At 38.4% G+C, this 25803-nt stretch overlaps 2 protein-coding genes and 1 long non-coding RNA gene across 10 annotated transcripts in view; 2 read left to right on the top strand and 1 right to left on the bottom strand.

The window, feature by feature from the left end:
* Positions 1–12739, bottom strand: part of LOC145510179 (palladin-like) — a 38691-nt gene extending 25952 nt beyond the window's left edge. Inside the window, exon 1 of the mRNA XM_081500744.1 lies at positions 12517–12739. The gene's annotated coding sequence lies outside the window, so the exon portion shown is untranslated. The remainder of the gene's footprint in view (positions 1–12516) is intronic.
* KLHL3 (kelch like family member 3) overlaps positions 1–25803 on the top strand; it is a 289234-nt gene that overhangs the window by 47096 nt on the left and 216335 nt on the right. The window lies entirely within an intron of this gene.
* LOC145510180 (uncharacterized) lies at positions 1763–9692 on the top strand. The gene is made up of 2 exons (XR_014056857.1): positions 1763–5327; positions 9285–9692. It is a non-coding gene; the product is annotated as an uncharacterized LOC145510180 (long non-coding RNA).

Below are 25803 nucleotides of genomic sequence, written 5' to 3'. Positions count from 1 at the left end.
AGGATATTGCTGTGATTTATGTCAGAGAGTAGAACCCTTTCTTGTACACACTTTATAATGTTTTTTTCCTTTAGACTTCCAAAGTTATCACACCATCAAGGCACATCAACACTGACTTGTTTTATACCAATCCTTTGATAGACTGGTTCAGACAAAGACACAAATTTCTCTGTGAAGACATTCCAGTCCTCCATTTGTCTTTAAACAGGAAGAGCCATTACTTTAACACAAATGACACCCTCTCCAGTGCTGGCACTCTGAAGCAGACAGGCCAGTTGTTGAGTCATCTTAGAGGCGAGGGAGATTAGATTCCTTCTAATGTCTTTCACATCCTGCTAAATTCATAAGAGACTGATATTTAATCCTAAAATTTTTATTTCCTTTCATATTTAGCCTAAAATAGAAAGAGGATGTTTGTCCTTTTTGATACCACTGGCTTAAGTACATAAGGTTTTATGTTATAAGATCATGCTCGATTTTTAAAAAAGGCTCTTCCATTTCTGTTTGCCCTCATCACACACATGCAGAGTTATTGCCAAGAGGAATGTTGTGTGCACAAGGACAGTTAAGACGACATACTGTCCTTAGCTGGGAGTCAGGTTACCCACCACATGGACAGTGGCATGTGCTACAGCTATGTGTAACTAGAAGAGTCCTAGAGAGGAGAATCTGTAGCATTAAACAGGCTTTGCAAATTAGAGAAAAAAAAACAACCAACCAAACCAGATCATGTATAGTAGTCCTCTCTGAGCTTGATTTTAACAACTTAAAATGAGATTGATCACTAGCACTGTACTAATCACAGTATATGCATTATTTCATTCACTCCTACAAAAATCCCAAGATGTAGACATATTATTCCATTTTATATATTGGGAAACATAAGCTTAAAGAGGTTATACACATTGCCCAAACCCACATAGCTGATAAGCAGTGAAGTCAGGAATAAAATCAACACAGTCCTTTTCTAGAGCAGTGAGCTTTTAACCTCTACTATATGAAATATACTTTCTTGACCTGTGTACTTCTTGAAAAATAGAAGGAAAGGGGACCTAGGTTCCAATGAAAAGCCTAGCCTTTGTCAAAATTCAGGTTTGTTTCGCTTGTATGAATCTTTTTCATACTTCTTTTTTCTGTGTTTCTGTCTCTCTTCTAATACCCCCACTGTCTTGCTTACTGTATCTATATAGCTTTGGGTTTAGGAGAGACCTTATAAGCATATGAACAGAGATGTCCATTAATAATCTTCTCATATACAGGACACTGGGTCAGAAACTTAACTCTGACAGTGGTCTTGTTTATTAAGATAAACAAGATATATAAGAAATCTTAGATATATAAGATATATATATATGCTTAGATATATAAGAAATTAGATGTGGTGTTGAGATTAATCAAACTGGGTGGTGTATAGAAAGCTGATTCCAAAGTGTGAGAGAGATGTGTGGTAACTATATTGATTTCATTTGGGAGATATGAAATAGCTTTGGGTCAAAATTCCAAAGACCCACATCGGAGAGCTTGGGAGAGGCAGAGCTGAAAGTGTGTTCAATAAATAAAAATATTGAGACCCAAAGGACAAATTCTCACTAGGTCCAGCCCCCGCCCCAGAATATGGTATAATGATACCCCAGATCAGTTCTCTCAAGAAAGTTATCAAAAATATTTGTAAACAATGCAGCTGAAAAGGCTTAATTTCCAAAATATGCAAACAGATACAACTCAGCAACAAAAAAACAACCCAATCAAAAATTGAGCAGAAGCACTTAAGAGACGTTTCTCCAAAGAAGAAATGTATATGGCCAATAGGAACATGAAAAGATGCTCAACATTGCTAATTATTAGAGAAATGCAAATTAAAACTACAGTGAGGTACCACCTCATGCCAATCAGAATGGCCATCATTAAATGTGGGTGTGGAGAAAAGGGAACCCTCCTCCACAGTTGATGGGAATGTAAGTTCATGCAGCCACTGTGGAAAACAGTATGGAGGCTCCTCAGAAAACTAAAAATAGAATTACCATATGAATCCCATTCCTGTGCTTATATCTAGACAAAACTCTAATCTAAAAAGACAGTTGCATCCCATGTTCATAGCAGTATTTTTCACAATAGCCAAGACATGAAAACAACCTATTACAAATGTTCATTGATAGATGCATGCATAAAGAAGATGTTGTGCAGTTAATATGAAATCTTTTGAAATAAAGAAAGATGTTGTACATATATACAGTGAAATACTACTCAGCCATAGAAAGAACAAGATAGTGCCATTTACAGCAGCATCAATGCAACTAGAGATTATCATACTTAGTGAAGTAAGAAAGAGAAATACCATATGATATCACTTATGTGTGGAATTTAAAATATGACACAAATGAACCTATCTATGAAACAGAAACAAAATCAGGGACATAGAAAATAGACTGGTGGTTGCCAAAGGGGAGAGGAGTGAGAGAAGGTTGGGCTTGGAGTTTGGGATTAGCTGATGCAAACTGGTATATATAGAATGGATTAACAGCAAGGTCCTATTGTATAGCACAGGGAACTATATTCAGTGTCTGGTAATCAACCATAATAGAAAGAATATGAAAAAGAATGTGTATATATATATATATTTGAGTCACTTTGCTGTACAACAGTAATTAACACAACATTGTGATTCAATTATGCTTCAGTAAAAAATAAAAACAAAGTTATCAAAGAATGCACAAGGAGAAAGGGCAAAGGTGATTAGCATAGGTTAATCAGGACATATTTCTTCAGTAATTTCCTTATTTTAGCACAGTTTAATTAGCTCGCTGTCACCTTGGCAATGTTGAACCCTGTGAGAGACTAAGAAGCTGAGTAGAGAGTAGGAGAAAGAAGTGTGACAGTGACAAGCTCATGGAGGCAAGGACAGTTAGAAATGTCAGAAGATGAAAGTGTCAAGATAGTAGACACACGTGTAGAGCAGAAGCTTTTCGAGGAGGTTATAAAGAAGCTGGGGTTTAGAGAGGACCGAGAGAGGAAGTCAGGCTTTGCAGCTTCAGACTTAATCTCAGGGCTGTCCTTGGTCCCTGCAGTCACTTCTGGGACTGCAAAAGTGTTGTCGCCTGGAATCATAGACTATTGACCATGACCTGGGAGTACATCAAGTAAATCTAGCCGCTCAGTTTTATTTTAAAGGGGACTTACAGTGACTGTCTAATTGATCTCAAAACAATTTTGATATTCATGTCAGGCTTTAACATACCTTTCTTTTTTTAAAAAAAAAATTCATTTATTTGGCTGCGCCCGTCTTAGTTGTGGAATGTGGAATGTAGTTCCCTGACCAGGGAACAAGCACAGGGCCCCCACATTGAGAGCAGGTTCCCAGCCACTGAACCACCAGGGAAGTCCCTGACATCTCTTTCTTTTGTAATTTCCTCTCCTGGTAAAAATCCTATTAACAAAAGACCCTATTTGTGTATGTCCTTGTGTGTTTTTGTGGGTGTGTTGTTTATGTTGGGTCTGGTTTGTCAGACAGTAGAGTGAAGGAAGGTGATTCTAGTTACCTTTTTAGCTGCAGAACTGACACCAAATTAATCAATCCATAGATATTTAGTGAATCCAGTGTAGTCCTTGGTTTCTGAGGGCTGGACAGCATAATGGGATAACATAATTTGGATAACCCTTTGCTTTCTAGGTGCATACATGTTCTGTAGGGAAATAAATAATGATGATAACAGTTCCTTAAGCACCAGAGAAAAGCACGTTATAATTTTACAGTGGTTCTCAATGTTTAATGTGCATATGCATCACTTGAAAATCTTGCTAAAATGCAGATTCAAATTGAGTAGGTTTGGGTGGGGACCTGAAATGGTGCTTTTCTCACAAGCTCCCAGATAAAACTGATTCTGTTGATCCATAGACCACATTTCAACAAATAGCAGGGCAAAGCATCTTAAAACTGGTTAAAGTGTGAGGCATTCATAAGAAATATAAGTAAGTCATTTTGACAGGAGACAGAAAGTTGGAAGGATTGGTTAGCATCAAATCCCTCAGAGCCTTGAATGTCAGGGTAAGGTTTTAGATCATATAATGAGCTAAGGAATCATTGCAGGTCTGTACTGGGTGTAGAGTGACCTGATAGGACTTAAGGGAGATTTATCTGTCATCATGTATAGAACAGATGGGGTAAAGGTTTCTTATTGGATATCAAGTAGCATAGACTCAACTCCTGGCCCTTTAATGCTAGATGAACAAGATTGCAGAAAGGAAAATGGAGGAGATTGGCAAAAAGGAAGCTACTTGCTTAAAAACTGGCCCTGGGAAGTTGTTTGGGTTATAGCTTTCTTTGTCCAAATTCCAAAAGATCCCCGCCAATCCCTTCTTTATTTAAGAATGCAGCCATATTATATGTATTTGGTAAATTTTTTGCTTGATCCAGTTCAGCGAAAAATATATTGAGTGCCAGGTACAGTGCTTTACTATCTCAGGTGTTTGTATATCTCTCATAATGTCTAATGCAGAGTCCTGCCCTTCATCAAATTCATGTACTATTAATGGATGAATGAATTTATTCTGCTTAATTTTCCTATTTTAATTTAAGGTACAGGAGTATACCTTGATAAGACTTTTTAAAAAGTAAAGATGTAATACACACAAAAACATGATAGTGGTAACAATTGAGGAACAGTGAGAGGAAGAGATAGGGGAGGAGCACATAGATATTGTAAGTTATTGGTTTTGTTTCAGTTCTTGGGTTGAGTAAAGGGCTTATAACATTAAGCAAATGAACCAATAAATAAGATAAAGTAGAAGAGTACCATGTATGTTAATTCATAGTTTGAAAATATGAGTTATTATGTGTTATGCACCTGATGTCTGTTAAAAAACTACACACACACACACACACACACACACATATACTGAAAAGAAATATTATGGAGAATCCGTCCTATAGGGTCTTTCAAAAGGAAATTAAAATTGCCACATCAGCCTGCATCTGTGGTGGGGTTGAGTAATTATCCTATGTCCAGCCTAAGGCTTGGTAAAATCAGGTTAGGCAGCAGCCCTAACAAAATATTCTGACATTCTGTTATCCAAATTTCTATTACAAATTTCTGTAGATTTTATAATCTACAGAGTGCTCTCCTACATCAGAACATGCTTTCCTGCCATTTACTCAGTGTTACCTCCTTGAATTCTTGAACCTGAGATCATAGGTCCCTTTATGAACGTCTTTGGTGATTTAATGTGCTCAGAGATTTGTTATACTTAATATTCTCCTGAAATTAGATTGTGTGATACTAAATCTTTCCTAATCATTGAAATGACAACAAGGCATAAATGTAACCTGGAGGGTCAAATCCATTTTCAAAATATAAGGGCTATATGAACACAATTCCCTCTTTGTTATCTGTCCTAGAAAGTGAATGGAATTCTGGCCAATTCTACCAAGCTATAGGAATAACCAATTTTCAGAGAAGTAGGATACACTAAAATGTGTTGTTGTTTTAGTCTCTAAGTCATGTCCAACTCTTTGTGACCCATGGACTGTATCCACCAGGCTTCTCTGTCTATGGGATTTCTCAGGCAAGAATCCTGGAGTGGATTGCCATTTCCTTCTCCAGGGAATCTTCCTGACCCAGGGATCCAACATGCCAGGGATCCAACATGCATCTGCATTGGCAGGCAGATTCTTTACCACTGAGCTACCTGGGAAGCCCAGGTGCTAAAACTACCCTGTTCAGTTCAGTTCAGTTCCGTCGCTCAGTTGTGTCCGACTCTTTGCAACCCCATGAACCGAAGCACGCCAGGCCTCCCTATCCATCACCAACTGCCGGAGTCTACCCAAACCCATGTCCATTGAGTTGGTGATGCCATCCAACCATCTCATGCTCTGTCGTCCCCTTCTCCTCATGCCTTCAGTCTTTCCCAGCATCATTTTCAAATGAGTCAGCACTTCGCATCAGGTGGCCAAAGTATTGGAGTTTCAGCTTCAACATCAGTCCTTCCAATGAACACCCAGGACTGATCTCCTTTAGGATGGACTGGTTGGATCTCCTTGCAGTCCAAGGGACTCTCAGGAGTCTTCTCCAACACCACAGTTCAAAAGCATCAATTCTTTGGTGCTCAGCTTTCTTTATAGTCCAACCCTCACATCCATACATGAAAAACCATAGCCTTGACTAGACAGACCTTTGTTGCCAAAGTAATGTATCTGCATTTCTATATACCAACAATGAAGAATCAGAAAGAGAAATTAAGGAATCAATCCCATTCACCATTGCAACAAAAAGAATTAAATATCTAGGAATAATAAACTTACCTAAGGAGACAAAAGGACTCTACACAGAAAATTATAAGACGCTAATGAAAGAAATCAGAGATGACATAAACAGATGGAGAAATATTCCATGTTCCTCGGTAAGAAGAATCAATATTGTGAAAATTACATCCAGTCCTATCATTTCATGGCAGAGGAAATGAGGAAACAATGGAAACAGTGACAGACTTTATATTTTTGGGCTCCAAAATCACTGCAGGTGGTGACTGCAGCCATGAAATTAAAAGATGCTTATTCCTTGGAAGGAAAGTTATGACCAACCTAGATGGCATATTAAAAAGCAGAGACATTACTTTACCAACAAAGGTCCATCTAGTCAAACCTATGGTTTTTCCAGTAGTCATGTATAGATGTGAGAGTTGGACCATTAAGAAAGCTGAGCACCGAAGAATTGATGCTTTTGAGCTGTGGTGTTGGAGAAGACTCTTGAGAGTCCCATGGACTGCAAGGAGATCAAGCCAGTCAATCCTAAAGGAAATCAGTCCTGAATATTCATTGGAAGGACTGATGCTGAAGCTGAAGCTCCAATACTTTGGCCACCTGATGCGAAGTGCTGATTCAGTGGAAAAAAACCTGATGCTGGGAAAGATTGAAGGCAGGAGGAGAAGGGGACGACAGAGGATGAGATGGTTGGATGGCATCACTGACTCAGTGGACATTTGAGCAAACTCCGGGAGAGGAGAAGGACAGGGAAGCCTGTTGTGCTGTAGTCCATGGAGTTGCAAAGAGTTGGATGTGACAGAACAGCAACAACTAACACCATATACAAAAATAAACTCAAAACGGGTCGAAGACCTAAATGTAAGACTGGATACTGTAAAACTTCTAGAGAAAAACTTGGGCAGGACATTCTTTGACATAAATCACAGCAATATTTTTTTTTTTGGATACATCTCCTAGAGTAATGGAAACAAAACCAAAAATAGCCAAATGAGACCAAATTGAACTTACAAGCTTCAGCACAGCAAAGGAAACCATAACAATATAAAAAAACAACCTACAGAATGAGAGAACATATTTGCAAATGATGCAACTAACAAGGGATTAATTTCCAAAATATACAAACAGCTCATGCCGCTCAATGTAGAAAACCAAACAGCTCAATTAAAAAATGGGCAGAAGATCCAAATAGGCATTTCTCCAAAGAAGACATACAGATGGCCAAAAGGCACATGAAAATATGTTCATCGTTGCTAATTATTAGAGAAATGCAAATCAAAACAACAATGAGGTATCATCTTACACCAATCAGAAAGGCCATCATCAAAAAGTCTACAAATAAATGCTGGAGAGGGTGTGGAGAAAAACAAATCCTCCTACACTCTTGGTGGGAGTGTTAGTTGGTGCATCCACTATGGAAAACAGTATGGAGGTTCCTCAAAAAATAAAAAAGTAGAACTGCCATATGATCCAGTAATCCCACTCTTGGGCATATATCCAGAAAAGATGAAAACGCTAATTAGAAAGGTACATGCACTCCAATGTTTATTGCGTCTCTACTTGCAACAGCCAAGACGTGGAAGCAACCAAAGTGTCAACAGAGGAGTGGAAAAAGATGTGTGTATAAATATAACTGACTATTACTCAGTCATCAAAGAACAAAATAATGCCATGTGCAGCAACATGAATAAATCTACAGATTATCATACTAAGTGAAGTAAGTCCACTAAGTGAAGTAAGACAGAGAAAGACAAATATCGTGATATCATTTATATGTGGAATCTAAAATAGTAATCCAAATGAACTTATTTATAAAAGAGAAATAGACTCACAGACATGGAAAACAAACTTATGGTTGCCAAAGGGGAAGGTGGGGGGAGGGATAAATTTGGAATTTATGATTAATAGATACACACTATTATACATAAAATAAATAAACAACAAGGACCTACTGTATAGCACAGGAAACTATAGTCAATATCTTATACTGACCTACAATGGAAAAGAATCTGAAAAAGAAGCTGAATCACTTTGCTGTACACCTGAAATATTGTAAATCACATGTATTTCAATAAAAATTAAAAAATCTGACCCCTTCTAGTCTCCAATTTCTATTTTTAACAGTTTTTAATATCAATTATGTGCTGTGCTGTGCTTAATTGTGTCTGACTCTTTGCGACCCCATGGACTGTAGCCTGATAGACTCCTCTGTCTTTGGGGATTCTCCAGGCAAGAATACTGCAGTGGGTTGTCATGCCCTCCTCCAGGGGATCTTCCAAACCCAGGGATCAAACCCAGGTCTCCCACATTGCAGGTGGATTCTTTACCGTCTGAGCCACCAGGGAGCCCTTATATATGTAATTATACATTCATACAGCTATATATATATATATATATATATATATATATATATCATTTCATTTTATTTTTTCATAAATGCAATCATACTATTTATAGTATTCTACACTTTGCCTTTCCACTTAATATATCTGGGTCATCATTTGATAATAGCACACAAAATTCTAATTCATTCTTCTGAATTCCAAATAGAATTTTTATATGGTTTATAATAGTTAATGTAATCATTTCCCTGTTGAAGAATATCTGAATTGTTAAAAACAATACTTAAGTGAGCATCTTTATAAATATACCTTTGAATGCTTTTGTAAGTTTATCTATAGGAGTGGAATTACAGGGGAAAAATACGCATTTTGAAGTTTAATAGTTACGGCCAAATTCCCCTTTTCTAAAATGATACATTCTCAGCAGTTATTTGAGAATCATTCCTTACAGTCCTTATAATTTGACATCTTATCATTTTGTAAACCTGCATTTCTTTAATCTTGAATGAGATTGTATATCTTTTGTGTGTTTATTAGTCACTTTTGCTTTCTACTCTTGTAAAACGCCTGTTGAGAAATATGATCTTCCAAATTGTACATGGACTTCCCTGGTGGCTCAATCGGTAAAGAATCCACCTGCAGTGTGGGAGACCTGGGTTCGATCCCTGGGTTGGGAAGATCCCCTGGAGGAGGGCATGGCAACCTACTCAAGTATTCTTGCCTGGAGAATCCCCAAGGATAGAGGAGCCTGGTGGGCTGCAGTCCATGGGGTAGCAAAGAGTTGGGCACAACTGAGCGGCATAAGACAGACAAATTGCACATAGAACATTAGTGATGTATTTTTACGACTATACTTTTACAGTTAGACTTCATTCAAAGAGAGTATTTAATAATCTTTTAGAATCTTGAGATTATTTTTCATTATTTTTTTAATGCAGTATGTTGTCATACTAAATATCTAATGTCAAAATGATGACATTTGGTCTTTCTGTTTGATTTAATGAACAGTTGTATCTTACACAGACTTCAATCTAATTTGAGCCTTGTGCAAGTCTGGAAAATTCCTGGAGTGGAAAGCTCAAAAAAAAAAAGAAAAAGCAAGGGGGTGGGTATGTGTGATAGTTGACTTCATTCCCTGCTCTGTCAAAACAATACATACCTTCCTCCCACTTTGGTGAGAAATAACCTTGGGAATAAGTTTATACCCATGGGTACAATTCTGAGTTTAGGGCTCATGCCTTGTGTGGTGTATGCTGTTTCTGCCACACCGTGGCTTCTAAAGAAATGTCCAAGAAAAATAACAATAATGCTGGTATTTGGTTTGTCGTTTGTGGCTCGGGCCATCAGTGGGGCATAGAGCAGAATTCTTGCTGAGGAATATGATCCTTCCTTGATTCTAAATTTATCTTTGTGGAGCAGCTTTTAAATATGAGGACAGCTGGTGTTGGATAAATCTGTCCTCACAAGCTGTATGAGATTGAAATAAAGTTAAATATTTGGGGTTAAATCCAAATGCAAAAATGTGATTAATCTTTGATGCTTCACTTTCTGCATCTTGGTAAATAGGCACTAACTATTCATCGTGAACTGCTAGAAGCAGTCCAATTTGAAATTTAAGATAGAATGTGTACACTAGTTTAAGTTCTAACATTTCATAAAAGGTAAAACACAGTTCTTTCTTTCCACGCCATCCTCCACCCTGCTGATAAAAATGATAGGCTATCCATATCTGTTTTTGTTAGCTACCTTTCTTTCGTGTCTTTCTCCCTTAAGTAGAAGATTGCTACCAGTGAGATAGTGAGGCCCACATTTCCACTTGGATTAGGATAATAATCCTCTGTGGCCTCTAAAAATCTGCGAGTGATGGGACTCCAAACTCCTAATAGATTCTCCCCAGGTGATTAAATGTCTTGCTAATTGCTAAGGAATAAATAAGGGTGGTGAGCTCAGAGACCAGTCCCGTTGCTAGCTTTTCTTTAGCTGACTGGATTACTAAGGTAGAAGAGCACTAAAAATAAGTCAGGGCACAAATTCTCCTGCCAGGGTTTGAGTATTGAGATAACTTGGCTTCTCGGCTGGTGTTGACATCATCTATTCTAATGTGCACTGGAAATAGGAGCCAGAATGAGAAACATATTTGGCCGTGGACTAGTGTCAGTAAAAGTCTGTAGCCCTGTACTTATTGCTGCTTCTTGTCAGACTTAATTAATTAGTTTTTCTAACTCCTATGGGAGAGAGCTAAATACCTCAGGGTGAGAACTCGAAACAAACTCAGGGCCAGTCTCAAGGGAAATCACTCAGTCTCTTCCAGTTTCAAATATAACTTTACTAGGTCTCTTCCATGTCAGTTGGGTTTCAGTGTTTCCCCCAGGGGTCAGAGTCCACCAGGGTTGAAAAGTGGGAAGACCTCTCAGATATTCAGTCCTAGGACTTGAAGGTTTCACAATCACCAAGTTACCTGACATGGAATAGATTCTTGATGCTGAATTTCTCTTTCTGTTGTTGCTTCAGATGTCTTGAGGAGAGAGCTTTTGCTGGTCAAAATTACTCTGTGGATTTTGTTTGAACTCAAATGGTGGGGAAATTCATGTAATCACTACCTTATTTATATTTATCCCTATTCTCTTCATTTTATAGGAAGTTGTCTTTTTGGAGTAATACTGGAGTAATACTGTCTCACACTCATTAAGTACTTGCTACTCAAGAAACACTTTCACACATTCGTCTTGTGACTTTCAGAACAAGTCTTTAAGGAAGGCAGATGTTATTATCCCCTTATTAACTGCTAGACTTAGAAAAGCCAACAGATTGAGACATTGGCAATGATTGGTATTAAGAGTCTTGGGAGCTCTGGAATTTCTTGGTCTACTCAGCAATGTGCAGTCTGACCCAGGGCCCTTTCTCCAAGCCTGGAGATTTGTTATATTTTTATAAAATAATATATTTAAATGTTTCTATAAAAATGCATTTTAATTTTAGAAAACTTGAAAAATATAGCCAAAAAGTGAGAGAAAAAAAATCAGCCACACATCCAAGTACACAAAAGCAAATTCCTTTGGTTTCCTTAAGTTTTTGACTAAATCTGTGGGCTGGAAGGAGAGATGAAATAGATATTCAGTAATGCTGATGTCTATCTACCCATTTCCCTGCATTTAACATAATATGTACTATAGCCATTTTAGTTAAGCTGCCTCCATGGATCCTTTGCAGGCAGGTGTTTGTGCTAGACATTTTGAACTGAGCTTCAAAAAGTGCCATCCCAGGTAGAGACCAGCTTATTCACTGTTGTCCTTTTATTACTCTTTTTTTTTTTTTCCTTTTCTCCACAAAACCCTCTTCCTTTCCTCTGGCTATGTCAGTACAACCTCTCTTCATCTTTCCCCCTGCTAGTTGTCATTTCCAGTCTTGAAGTCACCAGCAGCATTTTTGCAGACCTTTCTTCAAATTCTGCCTGGCTTCCTCAGAGTAGAGTGAAGGGCCAGGTAACACTGATGCAATGAAAGGGCTATTCTTTCTCTGGTATGCCATGCCCTTGACCTGGCACTGAAAAGGTACATCTGACCAAGAGGACTGCTGGAAAGTGCAGGGACTGTAGCAGCTCCAGATGTTTGGAGCTAGGAATTATTGAGTTCCAGTATATCTTTGAACCCTCTCATGTGTTTTTCTTAGTGCTTTAATAATAGATTTTAGGCAAGTGTTCTTTGACAAGTGTGTGAGTGAGTGAGTGAGTGAATGTATTTGGTCCTGTGAGTTGAGGTGGGAAGTCACTGTACTGACTTCCTGTAAATTAAAAGCATGGGGATTATATTCCCCATGTCCTGAGCCCAAGGAATTAGAAATATTTGATTTTCCTCATCTGTAGGATCACTATGATATGAGAAAACCCAGCCAACCAGCAGCCTTGCTTTCAAAGGTACTCACAGCCTCCACGTTGTCTGTCTGCTTTTCTTCTCCTGTTGTCCTCACAGGAAGAGCCCCTCGCGGCTGGGTTTGTTTGAGGTAGATCCCTGCTCTCTGGCAAGGAGGGGCATAAACTGGAATGACAGCTGTCAGAAGAGAGGCTGGGGTATCAACTAGAAGGACTGTGGAAGGGTCTCCCTATTCCACTGTATTTGGTGCAGCCCCAGGTTCCTATTAATCACACTTGGGGAGTACCTATCCTTGCAACAGAAGACTGAAAAATAGTGACCCTGAGTTGACCCTGAGTTATTCATCAAATCTAAATGGAAACCAGGGTATAAAAGACAGGGCAGAAGCCAAAGTCTCATGGTGAGTGAAGCATTTTTAGCTGGAATGTAAAGAATTTTGGTATTGGCATTTCAAGGAAATGCAAGCTGCCCTTCCTCTCAATCCAGAAGACAGGAGATAGCTCACAGTTGCTTGGGTCAGGGTTACAATTTTACTGATTTCAGAAATGTAATATTAATCTCAGTGTTGACCTTGGTGGAGGATCTATGCAGGGGTTGTAGATTTTTTTGAGGTGGTATGTGGAACAGCACATTTTTTCTCTGAAGCTTAAGACTTCTGTTTTACATGCTGTCTGTAGATACACTTTTGATTGTGCTGGATTGATCAGTACACCTAAAATACAATATAAAGAATTTAGATCCAATAAATGGAGAAACTTCTTGTTATCATGAATAAGCTGAAGATCTCTGTGATAAGTATAGACTTTCTTTCTGTCATAAATTACGATTAAACAGCAAGCTTTCTTGAGGAGCTGCTGTGTGCCCAGTACTGAGCAGCTAAAGAATGCTATGCCAGAAAGAAAAACAACAATACAGTATACTAATGCATATATATGGAATTTGAAAGATGGTAACGATAACCCTATATGCGAGACAGAATAAGAGACACAGATGCATAGAACAATTTTATGGACTCTGAGGGAGAAGGTGAGGGTGGGACGTTCTGGGAGAATAGCATTGAAACATGTATATTATCATATGTGAAACAGAACACCATTCCATGTTCGATGCATGAGACAAGGGCTCAGGGCCGGGGCAATGGGATGACCCAGAGGGATGGGATGGGGAGGGAGGTGGGTGGGGGGTCCAGGAAGGGGAACACATGTAAACCCATGGCTGATTCATGTCAATGTATGGCAAAAACTATTACAATATTGTAAAGTAATTAGCCCCCAACTAAAATAAATAAATTTATAAAAAAATAAAATAAAAAAAAATAAAAGAATGCTATGGAAGAGCTAACAAAAGGAAGAAACGTAGATGTCATGCTACATTTACAGTAAACTAAGTGAATTCTAAGTTCCGTCCTTAGTGTCCCTGAGGAAGTAATCCAAAAGTAAATAATGCAACAGTGCTATAGTACAGTACAATAAACTAGGAAGTGCAGTTGATCACAACTCCACATGCAGGGTATAAAATTTCCAAAGCCATTCAATTCAGCCAGTATTTTTTGAGCATCTCATGTAGGTCAACTACTTTCTTTTCTTTTCATAGCTCTGGACTACTTCTCTGTCTAGTTTTATTAAGTTGTTTAAAAATTAAACGATGCTTTTTGGTTGACAGAAGCTGGAGGAATTCAGTATAATCCTATTTCCAGTAGTAGTGCAAAAAGACAAATTGCTTTGGAATGATTCATTAGAAATATGGTCTCCCTCATCAAGGGATGGCATGTCCCATCAGCAGGGAAGTCATTTATGTGATGTAATCATGAGTGCTGATGGCTTAAAAGGCTGTGTTAGCTGTAGGAATATGTGACTCAGCATCTGATCCCTGGAAACTGGTTCTTACCAGGCTGTCAAAGATCAAGGCAAGCTTCAGGTCATCCAAGCCAACTCCTCTTTAAAACAACTTTTTAAAAACAGACAAGGACCTCAAATCCAAAGAAGAGAAGCCATTTGCCAAAGTAGTGAATTATCTTGAATGCCAGAGGAATTTCAGGAAAAAATTGTGGAATTTGTAAAAAAAATTACTGAGAATCCTTTAGAATGCTAGGCATTGACTGTACCTTCTTCCAGGTTATTTGATCCTGTAGTGATTTGTACTTTTCAATGTCTTTGAACTGTTTTAAACTCTATGAAGTTGTAGAAAACTGCTGCTGCTGCTGATAAGTCGCTTCAGTCGCGTCCGACTCTGTGCGACCCCATAGACAGACGGCAGCCCACCAGGCTCCACCATCCCTGGGATTCTCCAGGCAAGAATACTGGAGTGGGTTGGTAGAAAACTGAGGGTAATGCAAATTATTCTTGTTTATAAAAAAGTAAACCAATTTTGCTTTGTGAAGGTGCAGTTGACCACTCCCTCCAAGAGACTAGTTTTGCTAATTAACAAATTAATTTCAGCATTTCTAGCTATCTCTAGAATCAGTTTTTAACATTTTATGATTCTGTCTTTAATTAATTAAATAAAATCTTTGACATATATTAATTTTATACTTATCTGAAAGTCATAATTTTACCTTAAATAATTATCCTTTAATAGGGAGAAACTAGGAGCTTAGTAAGGGCTCTCTGTTCCTTCCTTTCCTGTGAATAGATGTAGGCCCTGTTTACATGGGTTTCTGAGATGGCCAAGCTATCACTTATAAGTTTTTTTTTGGTCACATTTTTATGTTTAAAGGCTACCTGGATAACATCTTTAAAAAACCTCACTGAAATGAATTTCATGTAACATAAAATAACGTTATTTTCTTTTTTAGAATGTTTGTTATAACACTAACCATTTATAAATGAACAATTCAGTGACATTTAGTGCATTCACAGTGTTGTACAACCACACCTCTATCTAATTCTATAACATTTCTATCACTCCAGGTATTGATAGAACACCTTATCTATTAAACTGTTTCCCCCCACTTTTCCCTCCTCTTTACCCCTGGAAACTACAAATCTTCATTCTGTGTCTATGGATTTATCCATTGTGTATATTTAATATGAGTGTAATCATACATTATGCACCTTTTGTATCTGACCTCTTTCACTTAGCATAATACTCTGGAAATCTATCCACACTGTCAATATAATAAAAGTTATGGTTTTTCCAGTAGTCACGTATGGATGTGAGAGTTGGCTGAGCGCTGAAGAGTTGATGGTTTCAAATTGTGGTGCTGGAGAAGATTCTTGAGAGTCCCTTGGATTGCAAGAAGATCAAACCAGTCAATCCTAAAGGAAATCAATCCTGAATATTCATCAGATGGACTGATGCTGAAGCTCCAGTACTTTGGCCACCTGATGTGAACAGCCAACTCATTGGAAAAGACCCTGATGCTGGGAAAGATAGAGGGCAGGAGGAGAAGGGGGCGACAGAGGATGAGATGGTTGGATAGCATCACTGACTCAGTAGACCTGAGTTAGAGCAAATTCTAGGAGATAGTAAAGGAGGTGTGCTACAGTCCATGGGGTTGCAGAGTCAGACACGACTTAGCGACTGAGCAACAAACAACAATCCATGTTGTAACATGTATCTATAATCCATTCCTTTTTATAACTAAATAATGTTCCATTGTATGAATATACCACAGTTTGTCCATATGTTTATTGATAAATATCTAGACTATTTCTATGCTTTTGTCTATTGTGAATAGAGGTACTGTGAACATGCATGACCATATGCTTGTTTAAGAGTCTGTTTTTAATTCTTTTGGGTATGTATCATGGAGCAACAGTGTAATATCATATGGTAATTCTGTGTTTAGCTTTTTGAGGAACCTCCAAATTGTTTTCCACGGAGACTGAACTATTTTACATTCCTACCAACATTGTATGAGAGTTCCAATTTCCCCACACCCTCAGTGACCCCTATTATTTTCCATTTTTAAAATCATTGCCACCCTACTGGTTATGAAGTGGTATCTCATTGTGGTTTTGAGTTTGATTTCCCTAATGACCAAAGATATTGCATATCTTTTCATGTTCTTGTTAATTTTGAACAACAACATCATGTTTTGAATATGCTAGGTAAGCTGGCTATTAAAAAGAAATCTTTGGTAACTTCCACTGCAGTGTAAGTAATTATCCCTTAATTTATGTTTTTTTAATTTAAGATTTTATACAGTAAGTTTATTAAATGATTCTATAGAGAAAGTTATTATTTTTGTAGAAAATTAGGATTTTCTCTGCTCCCCACATGATGCTCTTTATAGGGTATTTTCACAGACCATACCTGAACCTTCACAGTACCAAGCAAGAGCTCTTCAGGAACTCAGAGAAATGTGGCCATGGTGATAATATCTATCCTTGTGAAACACCACCATGTGAGCTGTTTCATGCATTAAAGTGTTGCTTGGAGCCATCTCTTTGTAAGATTTATTTGCTGATTTGCTTTTAAAATGTGGGTAAGTAGTATATTTTAAATAATAACCATAACAATGACTAACATTTGTTGACTATTTATTGGGTACCAGACTCTCTACTAGGTATTTTATGTAGATTATATCATTTAATCCTGGTAGACTAGTAGCTTCTAAGAGTTGATTCTCATTTTTCTTGTCCATGCTTCTAAGAGTATCTAACAGAGTACCTGTTACAGAGCAGGTTTTCAACAAATGTCATTGAATTAATAAACAACCCTTTGAGGTAGTTTCTGTGATTACCTTCATTTTACAAATGAGGAGGCTGAGACTAAGAAATATAAAGCAGTTTTCCCAAGATCATACATATGGGCAGTGGTGGAGCCTAAATCAGAACTCAGGCAGCCCACTCCAGAATCTATAGCAAGTTGCCTTTTAAGCCATAGTAATCAGAGCCCCACTTTCACCTCTTCCTTCCACATTCTACAGTGGCCATGTATTTTTGTCAAACAGAGAGGAAGCAATAATTCATTTCAGTTCAAGAAGATATTTATTAATAGCCATCTGTGTGCTCAGACATTTGTTGGGTGTAATGTTGAGAACTGGGAATTAAGAAAATGAGATTCTATTATGGATTTTGACACTCACTTGAATAAATTATATACTCTTTCTAGATTTTGGATTCCTCATGTAAAAAATGGAACTAGATAATCTAAGTGTGCTCCTATGATAACTTTAAGAAATGGCACTGATAAGGCAACAATGAACTCGTTTGCTGAGGATAGGGGTAGTGGGGGATGTAATTGGTGTATATATCTTAATCTTTAATCAACAAGGAGTGAAAAAAGAGAAGGAGCAACAAGGTGATAGATATATGATGCCAGTGGCAGAGTTTATCATCTAGAAGAGAAAATAAGGCAACTATCCAAGTAACAAGCCTCAGCTTACCTTTTAAGATAGGATTTATTTCTGTCTTAACTCTTACCTTTGAGAAACATAAACAATTCAGTTCTGTTCAGTCATTCAGGCATGTCCAACTCTTTTCTACCCCTTGGACTGCAGCACGCCAGACTTCCCTGTCCATCACCAACTCCTGGAGCTTGCTCAAACTCATGTCCATAGAGTTGGTGATGCCATCCAACCATCTCATCCACTGTCGTCCTCTTCTCCTCCCTCCTTCAGTCTTTCCCAGGATCAGGGTCCTTTCCAATGAGTCCATTCTTTGCATCAGGTGGCCAAAGTATTGGAGCTTCAGCTTTAGCATCAGTCCTTCCAAAGAATATTCATGGTTGGTTTCCTTTGGGATTGACTGGTTTGATCTTGCTGTTCCAGGGACTCTCAAGAGTCTTCTCAAACACCACAGTTCAAAAACATCAATTCTTCGGGGCTCAGCTTTCTTTATGGTCCAACTCTCACATCCATACCTGACTACTGGAAAAACCATAGCCTTGACTAGATGGCCTTTGTTGGCAAAGTAATGTCTGTGCTTTTTAACATGCTGTCTAGGTTTTTCATGGGTTTTCTTCCAAGGAGCAAGTGTCTTTAAATTTCATGGCTGCAGTCACCATCTGCAGTGATTTTGGAGCCCCCCAAAATAAAGTCTCTCTCTGTTTCCATTGTTTCCTCATCTATTTGCCATGACATGATGGGACCAGATGCCATGATCTTAGTTTTCTGAGTGTTGAGTTTTAAGCCAACTTTTTCACTCTCCTCTTTCACTTTCATCAAGAGGCTCTTTAGTTCGTCTTCACTTTCTACCTTAGGGTGGGGTCATCTGCGTATCTGAGGTTATTGATATATCTCTTGGCAATCTTGATTCCAGCTTGTGCTTCATCCAGCCCAGCATTTCATATGATGTATTCTGCATATAAGTTGAATAAGCAGGGTGACAATATATAGCCTTGGCATACTCCTTTCCCAATTTGGAACCAGTCTGTTGTTCCATGTCCAGTTCTAACTGTTGCTTCTTGACCTGCATACAGATTTCTCAAGAGGTAGGTAAGGTGGTCTGGTATTCCCATCTCTTTCAGAATTTTCCATAGTTTATTGTGATCCACACAGTCTAAGGCTTTGGCATAGTTAATAAAGCAGAAGTAGATGTTTTTCTGGAACTCTCTTGCTTCTTCTGTGATCCAACGGATGTTGGCCATTTGATCTCTATTTCCTCTGCCTTTTCTAAATCCACCTTGAACATCTGGAAGTTCTTGATTCACATAATATTGAATCCTGGCTTGAAGAATTTTGGGCATTACTTTGCCAGTGTATGAGATGAGTACAATTGTGCAGTAGTTTGAACAATCTTTGGCATTGCCTTTCTTTGGGATTGGAATGAAAACTGACCTTTCTGAGTCCTGTGGCCACTGCTGGGAAGCAAAATAGCCTACAGATATTCAGTATTTTATATAGCTTCTCAATACTTTCCTTTCTTTTGTGTCTTATAACTTTGCTGAGAAGTAGCTTGGTCCTTGGAGAAGGCAGTGGCACCCCACTCCAGTACTCTTGCCTGGAAAATCCCATGGACGGAGAAGCCTGGTAGGCTGCAGTCCATGGGGTCTCGAAGAGCCGGACATGGCTGAGTGGCTTCACTTTCACTTTTCACTTTCATGCATTGGAGAAGGAAATGGCAACCCACTCTAGTGTTCTTGCCTGGAGAATCCCAAGGACCGCGGAGCCTGGTGGGCTGCCGTCTATGGGGTCGCACAGAGTCAGACACGACTGAAGCAACTTAGCAGCAGTAGCAGCAGCAGCTTGGTCCTTGGACTGCAAGGAGATCAAACCAGTCAGTTCTAAAGGAAATCAACCTTGAATATTCATTGGAAGGACTGATGCTGAAGCTCCAATACTTTGGCCACCTGATGTAGAGAGCCAACTCACTGGAAAAGACTTGATGCTGGGAAAGACTGAAGGCAAAAGGAGAAGGGGGCAACAGAAGATAAGATGGTTAGATAGCATCACCAACTCAGTGGAGTGAATTTGAGCCAACTCCAGGATATAGTGGAGGACAGAGGAGCCTGGAGTGCTGTAGTTCATGAGGTCTCAAAGAGTTGGACACGACTTCGTGACTGAACAACAGCAGAAGTTTGGGGGTGATAGTTGGGAAAACCAAGGGCCTAGCCAGGTTTATACAGTTTAATGATTCTCAATCTTGAGTTTTTGATACTACCTTATCCTGGGATTTGAAGAAAATGTGAAATTATTATTTTTTAATGATGTGAATTTTTTAAAAAATCACTTGATTAAAAATATATAAAAATATATGCTACATGACACTTTTCCTTTGGTTTATAAAAACAGAGGATATTGCCTAATAAAACAGATAATAGAGTACCCAAACTTCCAAAACAATTGTGTTAACTTTTTAGGAAAAAGTTCTTTTAGACAAAAGGCTTACTTAAAGTTTCACTTGTTTTATACTTTAAGTTGGGTCAAATGATCATATTACTTATTCGGCAAAGTTTAACCAGTAAATGCACTAAATGCTCATCAGATACCTGCTGTGTACAAAGCACTATGTTAAGATGCTGAAGAAATTCCAAGATGACTCTTTCCCTCAATCTTTAAATGTTATGAAACCTATACAGCTAACCAAAGCATATGATATAATATCACGAGTGCCTGAAGCTAAATCTGAAGTGTTAAAGGAAGTCAAGAAGATACCCCTTTAAGCTATAGTGATTTAGAAAAGCTTCTTGGAAAGGGAGGTATGGAGCCAAGTCTTGAAGGATGTATATATTATATTAAGATTAGAATGAGAGAAAGAGATGGAAAGAGAGAGATATTAACAGATGGAGGTAACAGCATGAAAATTGCTCTGGAGGAAGAATATTCAGGGTGTATTTGGTAGTTTATGGGAGTGGAGGAAAGTTTAAAAAGATGTGTAGTGGGAAGTAGTGGGAAATAGGGAGAAGAAAAGAATTCGAAGTTGTGAACAAATTTGTACACCCTGACAAAAACGGATTTTTCCAACAATTATTTCTTTGTGTGCCTATCAATTTTTCTTTCCCATTCCTGCCCCACCCTAAATAAAACTAAAGAACAAACTGTTAATCCCTTCATTCAGCAAATATTTGTTGAGTACGTGCTCTGTCCCAGGTGTTATGCTAGGAGCATAAGCTATAAACTAGACACAGTCCTGCCCTCAAGGAGCTCACAGTCTGGTGGGGAAGACCAACTGTTGTTTAGAAAAGGGGTACATTCAAAGTGCTCATTATATGTGAAATGGGGCCACCTTGAAAAAGAATGATGTTGGCTGCACTGGGCTAATCGCCTGAACTCTGTTTTTAGCCCTTGGGAGCAACCTCAGGATGTGTGGCATACCAGAAGAACAGCTGCATACTATATTCTGAAAATGATGAAAGTGACGCTTCTGTTTTTCCAGACCCAGAGCAGTGACTCTGAGAACGAGAGCCAAACTCTTTCTTTCCTGGCTTGTGATAGTGGACACATTGTTGCAAAGATTTTTGAGGGGAACTTTCAGATTTTCCTCTTTGTCCCAAAGAAAGGAGATAAAGAGAAGGAAAGGATAAGGGAATAGTAAACTATAAAGTCCTTTCATTAAAAAAATAGAATTCGTCTATTGGTATATCTTAGATACAGCAATAGATGGTAATAATAATGATAGATGATATTTATTCAGTACTTTGTGCCAAGCACCATGATGAGGGCTTTAACAGAGTAATTTAACTAACACAGTAGTCCCAAACACCAGCTACTTATTTTCATCACTTTTTACAGATAAGGAAACTGAGGTGTAAAAAAGATTAAGGAACTTTCCCATGTCACATAGCTCATAAGTGGATATAATGGAAAGTATATTGGAATGGGTTTTACATTTCATATTTTGCAGAGAAAATTAAAGCCCAGAGAGAAGAGATTGTCTGTAGGTGTAGAGCAGAATAATGTCAGAGCCAGATTTAGAACTTGTATCTCAATTTTATGTCTTAAAAAATTTTGTAATTCTTTTGTAATAGAAAATGTAAAAAGATATTAATCAGCCTCTTCAGTTACCTATTCATGATCAATATTATTTCATCTGTATTTCTACTCTCCTATGCTCTACTGTATTAATTTGAGGCAAATACTAAAGATTATATTATTTCATCTGTAAATATATCAGAATGTTTCTCTAAAAGATGAGTCATTCAGAAAGCGTAATCATAATACCATTATCTATATTTAATAATTTAGGTGAACCAAAATTATTAATATTTTAACTATAAAATATTTTTATAATTATTTAAGTATAAAAATATTTAAATTACAAAATTGGTAATATTTTGCAAACCAAAATTTGAAACTGTCTTGTCTGAGCTCACATTTCCAATTGTCTCTAAAGTGTTATAATTTTTTCTTACAGTTTGTTTGCTTGAATCGGTATCCAAATAAGGTTTACACATTACAGTAGATTGATGTACTTTTTAAGTCTCATTTAATCTATAGCTTTCCTTCCCTCTTTTAAATTTTCTTATAATTCATGTTGTTGAAAAAACTCTCCTATTGTTTCCTGCAATTTCTATTTTGTTGATTGTATTTCTGTAGTTTAAGATTTTCCTTTGTCTTCTATATTTCCTATAAAGTGGTAGTTGGATCTTCTTCTTTTCATCCTTGAATCTCTTATCCACTCTTAAAGGGGACTCCATTCTCTCTTCTACTTGTCGTTGTTGTTCTATTGCTCAGTCCAACCCTTTGCGGCCTTTGGACTGCAGCACGCCAGGCTTCCCTGTCCTTTACCATCTCCTGGAGCTTGCTCAAATTTATGTCCATTGAGTCAGTGATGCCATCCAATCATTTCATCCTGTGTCGTCCCTGTCTCCTCCCACCTTCAATCTTTCCCAGAATCAGGGTCTTTTCCATTGAGTCAGCTCTTCCCATCAGGTGCCTGAAGTATTGGAGCTTTAGCTTCAGCATCAGTCCTTCCAATGAATATACAGAGTTGATTTCTTTTAGGATTGACTGACTCCTTGTCATCCATGGGACTCTCAAGAGTCTTCTCCACCACAGTTTGAAGCATCAATTCTTTGGTGCTCAGCCTTCTTTATGGTCCAACTCTCACATCGGTACATGACTGCTGGGAAAACCATAGCTTTGACTATAAGGACCTTTGTTAGCTAAGTGATGTCTCTGCCTTTTAATGTGCTGTCTACATTTGTCATAACTTTTCTTTCAAGGAGCAAGCGTCTTTTTATTTCATGGCTGCAGTCACCATCTGCAGTGATTTTGGAGTCCAAGAAAATAAAGTCTGTCACTGTTTCCATTGTTTCCTCATCTATTTGCCATGACGTGATGGGACCAGATGCCATGACCTTAGTTTTTTGAATGCTGAGTTTTAAGTCAGCTTTTTCACTCTCTTCTTTCACCTTCATCAAGAGGCTCTTTAGTTCGTCTTCACTTTCTATATTAGGGTGGTGTCATCTGTGTATCTGAGGTTATTGATATTTCTCCTGGCAATCTTGATTCCAGCTTGAGCTTAATCCAGCCTGGCATTTCGCATGATGTACTCTGCATATAAGTTAAATAAGCAGGGTGACAATATACAGCCTTGATGTACTTCTTTCCCAATGTTTAACCAGTCCCAATTAAACCAGAGATATTTAATTGATCTCTTGAAGAATTTCCCTCAGTTTATTGTGATTCACATGGTCAGAGGTTTTAGGGTAGTTAATAAAGCAAAAATAGATGTTTTCTGGAATTCCCTTGCTTTTTCTATGATCCAGTGGATGTTGGCAATTTGATCTCTGGTTCCTCTGCCTTTTCTAAATCCAGCTTGTACTGAATTTTTCAGTTCACATACTGCTGAAGCCTAGCTTGAAGGGTTTTGAACATGACCTTGCTAACATGTGAGATGAGCACAATTGTGCAATAGTTTGAACATTCTTTGGCATTGCCCTTCTTTGGGATTGGAATGAAAACTGACCTTTTCCAGTCCTGTGGACACTGCTAGGTTTTCTAAATTTGCTGGCACATTGAGTGAAGCACTTTAACAGCATCATCTTTTAGGATTTGAAATAACTCAGCTGGAGTTCCATTACCTCCATTATCTTTTGTTCATAGTAATGCTTCCTAAGGTCCACTTGACTTCACACTGCAGGATGTTCTGGCTCTGGGTGAGTGATCACACCATTGTGGTTAACTGAGTCATTAAGACCTTTTTTGTACAGTTCTGTGTATTTTTGCCACCTCTTCTTGATATCGTCCACTAAAGACCCCTAAACTGCCCTTGGCTACCTGGGGAAGTCCTGAACCTGTTTCTTGAGCATCCACCTGGGCTCCAGGCTTCTTCTATTCATCTGTGCAGCCACCTCAGCCTTAACTAATGAAATTTTGACCCACTTTGGTCCTGTCAGCCTATCTTAAGGATAATGCTTGATGCTCAGTTCTGGTTTGTTCCAGTGGCTTAGTGTACAACCTTAATAGGTTAATATTCACGTTTAAAAGTCCATTCAGAAATATGCTTTAATTCTTACTTATTTGTTTAAGGTCCAGTTCAAATATAATCTTATTTATTTAACAATAATTTCTCTAGTGGAACCATGAGTCATGTATTATGCTAGGTGCTAGGGTATAATGAATAAGACCTAGCTCCTGCCCTCTGGAGCCTCATATATGTGAAAGACAGACTTATAAACAAATACAGGTTGACATCATATAGTCAAAGCTGTGGTTTTTCCAGTAGTCATGCACCAGTGTGAAAGTTGGACCATAAAGAAGGCTGAGCACTGAAGAACTGATGCTTTTGAACTGTGGTGCTGGAGAATACTCTTGAGAGTCCCTTGGACAGCCAGGAGATCAAATCAGTCAAGCCTTAAAAAATCAGTCCTGAATATTCATTGGAAGGACTGATGCTGAAGCTGAAGCTCCAATACTTTGGCCACCTGACACAAAGAGCCGACTCATTGGAAAAGACCCTGATGCTGGGAAAGATTGAGGACAGGAGGAGAAGGGGATGGCAGAGGATGAGATGGTTGGATGGCATCACTGACTCAATGGACATCAGTTTGAGCAAACTCCAGGAGATAGTGAAGGACAGGGAAGCCTGGTGTGCTGTAATTCATGGGGTTGCAAATATCGGACACGACCGAGCCACTGAGCAACAAGTTGACTTCACAAAAATAGTCAGGTAGGTATGAATGAAGGTTTGCTTCGGGGAGGTGCAGCTAGCAGGATCTGGGGCACTCAAGAAAATAGACTTTTGTGATGGATCTAAAGGAGAAATAGGGGTAAAACAGTTGAGAAGATGAGGAGAATCTCGGGCAAAGAAGATCAAAGGCACAGAAATAACTAACAATATTAATTGCTGTTTGCTATGTTTTTACTGTTTGTCAGGCACAAAGCTAGGTGCTTTGCATGTATTGTATCAGTTGACCCTTACAAAAACCATCTAAAATGAGGATTATTGGTTTGGCGAAAAAGTTCGTTCAGGTTAAGATGCTTGTGAAAGTCGCTCAGTCGTGTTTGACTCTTTTCAACCCCATGAACTGCAGCCTGCCAAGTTCCCCGTCCATGGAATTATCCAGGCAAGAATACTGGAGTGGGTTGCCATTTCCTTCTTCAATATGATGCTTGGAAAAACCCAAACAAAGTTTTTGGCCAGCCCAATATTATGATATCCATTTTGCAGATAAGGAAACTGAGGTTGGGCAAGTTCTAGCCTTGCCCGAGGTTGTCTAATGTGCCAGAGATGGGATTAGAACCCAGATCTATCTGATTCCAAAGCCTAAACTCTTAATCCTTAAATTACTGAAGATGATTTATGTTCAGAATATGGTAGGGTAAGAACAAAGTCATAGCTGAAGAGAGGGCAGGGAAGGTTTGTAAAGGCCAGACTGCAAAGGTTTTTGTGTTCTGTATCTGTGAAATTATTCTTTATCCACTTTTTATTGCCCCCAACTCCCTAACACCGAAGCCAAAGGAATTTTATTTTTCCCTCTTAACCCCTATATACTTAATATTTATATC

The sequence above is a fragment of the Giraffa tippelskirchi genome, chromosome 6, assembly GCF_054371585.1.
Source record: "Giraffa tippelskirchi isolate mGirTip1 chromosome 6, T2T-mGirTip1v1.2.pri, whole genome shotgun sequence".
Lineage (NCBI taxonomy): Eukaryota > Metazoa > Chordata > Mammalia > Artiodactyla > Giraffidae > Giraffa > Giraffa tippelskirchi.
This window is presented reverse-complemented; position numbering and strand designations above follow the sequence as displayed.